Here is a 9,381-nt window from a genome sequence, read left to right on the forward strand (position 1 = left end):
AGGACAGGTAGGTGCTAAACGAGTAAACTAAAGTATCCTCAAACAGCAGGCTAAAGATTTTCTAGGCTCATTTTCAATAGTATAACTTGTTCACTTTATATTTTACTCTGTTCGTTTGACTATACTGTAATACCACCGTAAGGAGACCAGTCTGTCTAGTAACTGCCGAAATACACTGTACTTTTTAAACTTTATTCTCTCAATCCTGTTGAAGTAAACTCGACACTTACAAGAGGTCGTCAGTAAATTTAAATAACTTGTGGAACAAATCATTGGATAAGCAGTAAGGTCTTAATAAATGAAAATTTGTATATATATAACAGCTTTTTATTTTCCGAACTCATATGTAACAGCATTTTATTTTTCTGGCTCTCTGCCTTCGTTCCAGTATGTTGAAACACCTGCTTCCTCTCAATGAAGCTTCCATTCTACCTCCAGGTAGTCTGTGTGTTTAGTATTTTATCAAGCAATATTCCTTCTTTGATCCCTGGGACACGGAGATTTCTTTCCTTTCTATCGTCTGGTATTAGGTACCATTTTAAACCGGCTCTTCAGTCTGCATATAAGGAGTTATACCATCTCGTGTGCTCTTCATAAACACACCAACTGGTGGTTATGAAGAGGTGACACGGTACAACTCCAGATACGTAGACAAAAACAAGCGTTGGTACAAAGGTACATCCAACAATTCAGGTAGTGGTTGTGCTGAAGGAAATGCAGACTGTAGACGTGTTGGTATACAAAGGTACAATAATTCTCAGGTGGATGAGGTACTGAGGAGACTGCTGATTAAACTGACTTTCAACTCTCCACGGAAACCTGAAAGAAAAGAGCTATTAGAACGGTAAAATTTGAAATGGGTAATAAGAAAGTAATAGTTACATGTCATTTAATACCAAAAAGTATACTTTTCATGATGAAAATATAAAATGAAAATATAAAATTAATTTTTTAGCCTTTTAAAAATATAAAACCAATAATTAGCCTTGTAAAGTTGAAAACGAAGAGAATCAAACCCCGTATCTAATAACACCTTGGCTGAAAACCCAAGGCAGTTAAAACAATGTGCAACACTAACTTCAAACCACCATGATAATTTGGTCAATAAAATGAGCAAAGAAAATGTAAGCTTGGTACCACCTACATCTCTAAAGAGATGTCTTTCTCTAGTCAAGGTTCTGAGGACTTTCCTATTAAAACAAGGAATGGCGAGACAGACTACAAACAGCAATAGGTCTACTGTACGCCTGAAAATCAGCAGCAGCAAGAAAGAGAATGTCAGAGATTGGTAGTAGAGATAAAGCCTCAATCACTGCACCATACAATCCAAAAAGCCCGAGTCTCCACCCTCTCAATGTGGCAGTTAATAAAAACGAGCCAAATGCAGTTCTGAAATTAAAGTTTTCCTGAGGACCAAGGGCACAATTAAGACAGGAAGATCTACTCCCGATAGATAATTTAGTATAGGAAATTTATAAAAAGGTTCGGCAGAACACTTCCAGTTTAACTTATATGTTGAAAGCAAAAGAAACCGTACATCATACCATTAATATCTTGAGCGTTATGAAAAATAGTCAAGTACACTGAGAACTATAAGAGCTACAACTTTTCAGACCAAAAAAAAAGCAACATATCAAACCAACAGTACACTGATATAAGCAACCATTCTTTAAGACTGTACAATCCCCCCCAAAAATGAGGGACTTACACTTGAATTTGAACACTAATAGACAACTAACCATGAGAAAACCAAAGCAGCTCACAGTCAGGAGCTTGTAAATACAATTTAAACAGGATAGTATATAAGTGAACATTTGCACAAAGGCATCTCTAAAGTAAGGAGCTTAGATTATGGGGTAAGACTAACATCCAACCTTCTAAGCTTATTTAGAGACTAGATAACAATCGGATAACATTTCTAAACAGTGCCAATAGCAGCAACATAAAACCACCAGCTTAAGTACCATGAGCATACTCTAAGATGAAGTATAGACCTATACAGAAGTGTTCAACCAAAGGCTTCACTTTCAGGCAAGTTCTCCACAACCTACATTGTACTGGAACTAGAGGAAAAAGTAACTGCAGAAAAGTAACTGCAGACAGGGCAAATCATGAAAGAAAACTTAACCTTAACCCAAGTTTGATGAAAAGGTTGGACTATTCACACTGCACTTTCACGTATCAGCAGTGGGATCATGGAATGGAATGGAAGATAGAGTTAAGGCCAGAGAACAAGCAATGGAACCTGGAAAGTCATTCACTGCTGAAAGGGAAATTGACAAAGTTTGAAAGGTGTACCATGAGGAAAACGAAGCAGGTGCACTATTGAACAACTGATAGAGGGTGGAAAGAAAGTTGGAAGAAAGAATATGAACGGGAGTAAGTAAAAGGAATGAAAGGGGTTACAGCTAGCCGAGGGGAAGCTGCAAAGAACCTCAAGGTAGGCCCACAGTGCACCGCATGAGGTGCACTAACGGCACTAAACCCCTAAGGGAGTAGTGGGTTTATTGGTTGAAGGGTGATTTTAAAACGAAGAAACATCAGTAATGAGCTATGTAACTGCTTAAACAGCTTCACAGAAACTGACCATCAACCCAGCCTAATTAGGCACTACACTAAGCGCCAAGTAAACTTGCAGGTCTGAAAGACCAGAGAAAGAATGAAATTTGGGTAGTATGGCCATTCAATGGTAAGACTAAAGACACTCAGACAGCAAATAAAGGTAGATAAATATAGAGTAACAAGGAAATGAAAATGTTCGGTGTCCATGAACCAGCACAAGGCAAAGAACTATGCACAATTTTGTTCCGCATGTAAACTGAAAGTAACACCTACAGAAAACTGAAAGCTAGGAAAAATTAGCCATTCATGACTACCTCACATGCAATACTAGTAATGCAGTAACCACGAGTCTTAAATAGCAGTTGAAAGTGAACCATACAGAAGTACTGTACCCTTACATACAGCCTATCTAGATCTCTCAGATCTTACAAGTCTTTTACATTTCATTGCTCTTGGGACACAAATGCCTGAAAATGTTACAACAGGTGGTTTCTCTAGGTCCTACTATTTACAAAAGAGAAAAATCCTTAGCTTATTGAAAGACTAGGGATTTGGAGGCAGGATATATTTAAGTAATATGAAGTTTAAAAGAAACGGGAGCACATTTCAAGTTTGGTTAATCCCATTTAATTAAATTGCTCTTTCACATCAAATTTGTCCAACTCAAAAATGAAGGAAAGATCTTACCTTTAATCTTAGAAACTGTGGTACCTTAGACCATAAACTATCATCTTAACAGTATTCTCACAAAACATGAATCAAATACGAGAGAGAGAGAGAGAGAGAGAGAGAGAGAGAGAGAGAGAGAGAGAGAGCTGAGAGAGAGCTGAGAGAGAGAGAGAGGAGAGAGAGAGAGAGAGAGAGAGAGAGAGAGAGAGAGAATCTCATTGGGCTGACCCAAAAGTTATCTTTAGCAATTTTGTTAAATGTTACACAAGCTGACCAGCACCAAAGGACAACAGTGATAAGGGCGTTGGCTGTTAAGTATTTGACTTTGATATGTAAGGGGCAAAGACGAAACCACCAGAGCAAAATTTAACCCCTACAGATATTTGGATAGTTCTAGGCGTTGGAAATCTTAAGAGGCAGATTGAAACTTCTGAGAGTAAGTCCATGTTACAAACTGATCTACACTCGTAACAATGTCCTGCAACCGCCATGTAAGGTGTACAATAACCTTGTACTGTATCCATCAATAAAATGATGTAGATCTAGGCTAAAGAGTACCTTCAGGAAAATGGGGGGTTTGAACAGGTTACAAAACGAAGTTATATGGCTGAAGTATATTGGGCACAACATATTAAATTCAAGGTGAATTGAACTGAATACAGAATTTATTAAAGGCCAAGCACTGGAACCTATGAGGTCACTCAGCGCTAAAACGAAAAATTGACAGCAGAAAGGTTTGAAAGGTGTAACAGGAGGAAACCCGCAGTTGTTATGAATCAATTGTTAGGAGAGGGTGGAAAGTAAGATGGAAGAAAGAATATGAAAGGAGGTACAGCAAAAGGAACGAAAGGGGTTGCAGCTAGGGGCCGAAGGCACGCTGCAAAGAACCTTAAGTAATGCCTGCAGTGCATCACATGAGGTGCATTGTCCACAGGCTGGGAGCTGAAGTAATGCTAGAGATGGTTTTAACATGCTACGCGAAGGCGAAAGCAGCAGCTAGTCAGAGTGGATTTAGAAGCAGCAGGACAACCCAGAAAATCAATGGGAAATAACATGGATAAAGCTCTGGAACGTACTGGAATTTACATGACCTGCACTTTCAGAGAGACTAGAGTGGAACAAACAGAAAATCCTTAATCCAGAATTTTGACTGTAGACCTTAGGTTATCCAAAGCATTCCAGTTAAGACACACGTCAGGTTCACACCAAATCTTTGAAAAACTTGTCTGCCTAGGAAAGTTAACAGTAATAGAGGACAACTGAACAGCGAGCGAGTAATGTTTCCAGTAATCTTTAGAGCTATACTGTAATTCCATCACATTAGAAGCAAAATACAGAACAAGTTTACATGAAGTTGAAGACCAACCAAGTTTTTAGCATCAGAGACACCAAATAATTCTCTACAAGGAGCTGATATTATCCTTACTCTTCTGCTACGATTTTAAAGAACTTTCCAAATAGTGATACTATTCATCTGACAATCAATCGGGAGAGAGAGAGAGAGAGAGAGAGAGAGAGAGAGAGAGAGAGAGAGAGAGAGAGAGAGAGAGAGAGAGAATACTGGAAACTTCTGTACTTGTCAGAATGAATGAAACAACCACATTCTTACCTTCATTCTAATAAGAGTAAATGAGCAACAAAGTCATAGTGGGTTTTGGTACTTCAACAGCAGCATCAATTTTTCAGAAGAATTGGAGCTTCCTTGGTGTCATGTTTCCTACAAAATTCCTTCTATTAACCACTGCTCTGCAGTAACCACAAGTCCTGATGGAGAGAAAATTTCGGGTGTAAATACTTTAAAATTCATGGAATCTTATGACAACTACTGTTAAGTAGACTAGTCAACTATAACCCACATCTTCGATAAAATCCCTAATATTCTTTGCAAGGAAATTCTGACAAACCTTTAACAATGTGTTACGTGCAAATTCTTTAAAACAACACCTAATATTCTTTTCAGAGAATATTTCAAGAACTTTAACGATGTCACGTATAAAATCAAATTTTCATGGCTAATTTATGAATGCCCCCCTTGCAATGTCGCTGTGGTTCCTACAAGGCTAAACTTGCTCCTGTATTCCAATCCCTAATATTCACTACCTTAAACATCTCTCTCCTGACCTACTGCAATACATAATTCTTAAGCCAATCTCACCAAAGTGCTGCAAAAAGCATAGTATTACTGTAATATGGTTACAGTAGTAACGCAATCTCTTTTTCAATGTTTATGCAATTGCTTCCAGATATTTAAGATTACAGCAGTTTACCCAATGCTTCACAAATTCTGACTTTACTAGTGCTGGGTACTAATCCCATTTACTTTAACGTTAAAAATTTAAGCAAAAACTCTATTTTACTACTGTAAAAATTTCTCAGAGTCTGCAGTCATTCCATACGAAAAAGTTGCTCAGCCATCACACAGAGTTCACACAAAGCTACTCTAACAAATCTAACATTACTGTGATTCACGATAAACTTACTTTGAAATATGGAGAAACGGGCGTAATAAAGGCACTGTTGAACAACCAAAAAATCTTGGGCATTTTTCACGGTGGAATTTTATGGAGCAAACTTCAGTTAACTATCAAGCAAGACACGTCAGCAGCTCAGCCGTATCCATCTTGTGAAGCAAGCGCTGGTCTTCAGCAACTACTGCCCTGGGGAAAGAACATATAGTTAAATATAAATATTCACCGAGTATTTAATATCATAGATCTGAACTAAAATAGTAAACTGAACCATACTCTTGCAAGATAAAGTTGTCATATCAATTCATTTCTATTCTGTTCGAAAAACAAACAGTTTTGCGGTTTCAAAATTCACTCTAGATTTTTCGAATCAAATTCGTCTTTCTTTTAAGATGACATGAAACCCACGAGAACTACACTGTTCTTCTGGCCCTTATTCCATAAGATTATCCCCATTTAGCCTGATGTTTTTCTTCTACCGTATTTTAGGAAATAAACAAGATAGAGTCAAAAAAGCCCACTTGTACTTGGCATATTTCTGTGCAGGAAACTGATATGCCGAAAATAGTGACAAAATACTTGAAGTACTTGAAGGTCTAATACACTACTGTATTAAAAGAAAGTACAAATTATAAGGCTGTAGACCTCCCAGAACCAACATATCTGTTGAAACCAAAAAACTAGTTATTTAAATGAGGGAAAACTGAATTTTATGCTTGTCTCATTCATTTGAGGGTTGGTTGATATTTAAAATGCTATTGGGATTTGAACGTTCCTAGTTTTGTTGCAGTTTACTAAATTGTAGTCATTTAACCCTTATCACCACACATTTCGGAAGATTAACTGCATTGTTTACTTAGCAAGCTGTGGGGAGGCTCCAAGAACTGAACATTAGTTATCTAAGAAAATATACTGGGCAGTCTGACATTTCTGAGCATACAGTATGTACCAAACTATCTAAAAATCCTTTGTACAGGTTCATTGTCTACTACGTTACAAAAGTATACGCCCATGAACCCTACTAGCAATTTTATTTTTTGCTCACTAAGATGCAAATTCATACCTTGTCTCAAACTATAAACTTTGATTACCTATGATTCCAAACACATTTTAGTTTATGGCAGAAGTCTAGCTTATGGCACTCGTGAGCACAGACCAAATTTCTGCTCTAGATACTGGACACCCACCTCTCCACTATAGAGCTTCCTTACTACAAGGATACCTGAATATCTTGCTGTATAAGGATGGAAAACTGCAACCACCCAGGCACTGCCTTAGTCCATATCCACAAAAAATATCCCTACATTCTTACAAAACTTTTACCCATGGCAGGAACCAAAATCTGGTCTTACAGCAGACTGAACGACTCAGTACATAAAGTCACGTACAGTGCAGTTTATCTTTGTTACAACTCCTTTAATATTCTTATTATAATTCCTTTAATATTTTTAATTTCTCTAACACCAATTACAAACTTCTACTCAAGCTTGTCACTAACCTGCTAAAAATACCTAGAATTAACATCCTACTTCAGAATAGTTAATACAGGCAAATGCAGGAGCACGTTGTGGGAAAATAGTACCATAATTTTTCCTGCAATTCCATCAATTAGCTCCATGAGGCTACTTACTCAATTAGTGCATCATCTCCAAGTGGCAAAAGACATATTAAAACAGACCATTGCAGAGTCGACAGAAGACTGAAGATAAACAGAATATATGGCAACTAAAGAAGGCAAAGACAAGTACAAGGAAGTTGGCCATGAAGCTAACTAGGGTAAGTTATGGGTGTGTACTCTGTATCCTGCAAAATATAAAAGGGATCAAGATTTTGGATTCCCCAAATTAATTGGAGCTAAAGGGAAAGAAGGGAGAGTATTAAAATGTGATATAAGGGCAGATTTTAAGAACGTTCTACTGCCTTGTGGACAGGGCTGAAGCAGAGGCTGAAAGGGTAGTAAGAACTGAAACCTGAATGAATCACAGAGATAGGTTGACTACTCTGCCCTAAAATGGAAGACTGCATTATCTGTAAAAATACAGAACTGAGAAAAATGGTACATACTGCAGTTTTCCCTGGGCTTACTACTGATTTTGCAGATACTGCATATGGGACCCCCTAAATACTCTTGGAAAGCATCTGCAACATGGCCGAATTGCATGATTGTGGCCATTATCCATGCAGAGTGATCAATTGCTTGCCATTCGGCTGCATTTTTCTCAGTTTGGGGCAAAAGTCAGTTTGCATTGAAGAATCACTAAGCCCTTGAATTCAAGGTAGTTGTAAACAAATTTTAAGTTGTCAAAGCTATTAAGCCACACACAGTTTTCCTAATTGTAAATGGGACCCCCCTAAATACTCGTGGAAAAAATTTAAGAATCACTAAGCCTTTGAATTCAAGGTACTTGTAAACAAATTCTAAGTTGTCAAAAGCTGTTAAGCCACACAAAGTTTTCCTAATATCCTACCATCTACTTCTGATGGGTCTGTTAATCTTACCCTGCGACCTAGAACATTCCACTGCTACTGGGCTGGTCTTATGGCAGCATGCCCTCTATTCCCTGGAATTAACCAATTATTTCACCTTCAAGCACTCAGCCTAAGACACGCTGGCCTACACATAGCATATCACCGCAACCTAAGCCCTAAAGTTGGGCTGGAGATAAAGTTTCTATGAAAAGGCTAATACACTGAAACATGACTTCAGCAATAGTCGGTTCGGACTAATGTTAAATTAACAAACAATGGCAATGTACCATAGCATAGCCTACAGCCTAAACAACAGGTTGGTTACAATATTGAAAAAGGCTAGCCTAATCAAAACCTTTAGCTTGTGTCTTATAAAGCTAATTTCACTTTCAGAATTTTTAAAAAATTACATGCCCGTATAATACTGTGCTTGCAAAAACAGCAGAGGTTCCATGAAATATTTACTTTCTCACCGTTTCACAAACAAATCTTAACGAACTGAGACTTGAGAGCTGTAACACCGAGAAAAAACTGATTTTCTAAAAGCTGGTCACAGACCTTCCACAAGCAAGGATCACAGAGAAGGCGCTCTAGCTTCTGCCCCGGTGGAACACCTGTCTTGAAAAATCCCGTTTTTCATTAGAAATTTAAATTATTTTTTCAGTTTCAACCCTCAGTTTTTCTAATGTACATGGAATATGTATCTTTTAAGCATTGTGTAATAGAGAAAGTATAAGCTTCAGTTATATTTAACAATGGGATACAAAAAGGGACTTTTTAAAATTAAGTAAAATCATTTAGTTTTTCCATTAAGTAAAATCATTTAGTTTTTCCAAGTTAGCAAAATGGACATGGATATTTTATGCAATATCTTTTATAATATTTCGCGAAAATACACATTTTTTTTAAACGTTTACTTGGTCGTACCGTGTCTAGTGTCTAAATATTTTCCATTTAATATGAATTTTACTTAATGTTTTGTAAAAATGTGTCTTTTCAACTTTGTTTTAGTCTACCATAAAAAGAACAATTAATCACAATTTTCTATGATAGAAAATGTTTAGAAAATGGTACATTTTTAGCCCTGACTTTACTATCTTACCCAGCCACTTATGGTAGAGCAACCACGAAAACAAATTTCGTCTGGGTTATAAAATATTTATTAAAAAAAATTACTTCCAAGGACTTTCCACTCTAATTATTGTTGAGTGAT

At 37.2% G+C, this 9,381-nt stretch overlaps 1 long non-coding RNA gene across 1 annotated transcript; it reads right to left on the reverse strand.

The window, feature by feature from the left end:
- Window positions 1-300: 300 nt before the first annotated feature.
- Window positions 301-8,731, reverse strand: LOC136852366 (uncharacterized). Its single transcript, XR_010857123.1, has 4 exons — window positions 8,642-8,731; window positions 5,712-5,888; window positions 4,841-4,995; window positions 301-819 (listed from the first exon to the last, which is right to left on the reverse strand). It is a non-coding gene; the product is annotated as an uncharacterized lncRNA (long non-coding RNA).
- Window positions 8,732-9,381: the final 650 nt, after the last annotated feature.

This window comes from Macrobrachium rosenbergii, chromosome 1 (genome assembly GCF_040412425.1).
Source record: "Macrobrachium rosenbergii isolate ZJJX-2024 chromosome 1, ASM4041242v1, whole genome shotgun sequence".
Classification (NCBI taxonomy): domain Eukaryota; kingdom Metazoa; phylum Arthropoda; class Malacostraca; order Decapoda; family Palaemonidae; genus Macrobrachium; species Macrobrachium rosenbergii.